Source organism: Mirounga angustirostris, unplaced genomic scaffold (genome assembly GCF_029215605.1).
Source record: "Mirounga angustirostris isolate CCGP_5_RB_7025 unplaced genomic scaffold, mMirAng1.0.hap1 SCAF_8, whole genome shotgun sequence".
Classification (NCBI taxonomy): Eukaryota; Metazoa; Chordata; class Mammalia; order Carnivora; family Phocidae; genus Mirounga; species Mirounga angustirostris.
Genome location: NW_026991716.1, coordinates 23,090,075 through 23,091,441, shown reverse-complemented (window position 1 = coordinate 23,091,441; position 1,367 = coordinate 23,090,075). Strand labels below are relative to the sequence as shown.

Genomic DNA, 1,367 nt, shown 5'->3' with positions numbered 1-1,367 from the left:
ATTGTGCTCTGAGAGGCAGTCCCGACCCCCCCTCACACACACTGCTACCATAGCAGACATTATCACTGTCCCTGACAATCCTGGCCAGTTGGCAGAAGTCCCTAGACTAAGGCTGGACCAATGCTGCAAGATGTTCTGCCACCACTTTCTGCCTGGGTCCACTCTTTGCCTCTTGCAGAGCCAGTTAGCTTAATCCTAAAACCAGCAAGTGGTTGTCTTCAAATCTGAGAGCATTATGCTCACTGATATCCAAGAGGAACACTGAGGACATTTCTCTTCTATCTGTTGTACCCTTCATTAGGGACATCCTGACCACTGAAGAACAATGATTAGATCCCTCCCACTCTCAGCACCTCCAATGGCGGACCATTCATCAAGGATTTTGTATCCAATGCCCAAAATTTGTTACTGGAGATGAATGCCATCATGGATACAGTTGATGCTGAAAATCAGGTGGAACTGGAGGAAAAAAACACAACTTATTAATCAAGTGTTGAAACTTCAACACACACTTGAAGATCTGTCGGCAAGAGTAGATGCAGTTAAGGAAGAAAATCTGAAGCTAAAATCAGAAAACCGAGTTCCTGGACAATACATAGAAAACCTCATGTCAGCTTCTAGTGTTTTTCAAACAACTGACACAAAAAGCCAAAGAAAGTAAGGGATTGACATCCCTTCTGTTTTATGGGATTGCTGCTGATCTTTTTTTTCTTTAAAACTTGGATAGATTCAAAAACTTACAGTACTTTTGTTTGTAGCTTAATTGAATATTTGTAAAGATAATGTCAGATCTAGGCAAAATTAAGAGCATAATAGAAGATGTCCATAAGTTTGTGTGATATATGTTAGTCTATGTAAACATGCAAATGTCTTGTAGAGACTTTATAATTAGAAATGCATATATTGGGGCGCCTGGGTGGCTCAGTCAGTTAAGCGTCTGCCTTCGGCTCAGGTCATGATCAAAGGGTCCTGGGATTGAGCCCCACATCGGGCTCCTTGCTCAGCAGGGAGCCTGAGTCTCCCTCTGCCTGCCGCTCCCCCTGCTTGTGCTCTCTCTCTCTCTCTGACAAATAAACAAAATCTTAAAAAAAAAAAAGAATGCGTATATTTATGAAACTTGAAAGTGAATGATTTATCAAATTTGCTTTGATTTATAGATTTAACACTTTCTTTTATTATAGGCACAGTAAGAGATACAAGAAAATAACCATCATGTTGTAAAAAGTGACCTATCATGTACTGAATATACAGCTGTATATACCCTGCCCACCATGCTGATGCCCCTTTTCCATTTGCTTCTTTCTTCTCATTTCCTTTCCCCTAAGGAAAAAATAAGTTTCACATTTGTAAAAGTAATTTTAATAATA

At 40.0% G+C, this 1,367-nt stretch overlaps 1 pseudogene; it reads left to right on the top strand.

The window, feature by feature from the left end:
- The first annotated feature begins 285 nt into the window (after positions 1-285).
- On the top strand, positions 286-704 carry LOC123837234 (short coiled-coil protein B-like; annotated as a pseudogene).
- The last annotated feature ends 663 nt before the right edge of the window (positions 705-1,367 follow it).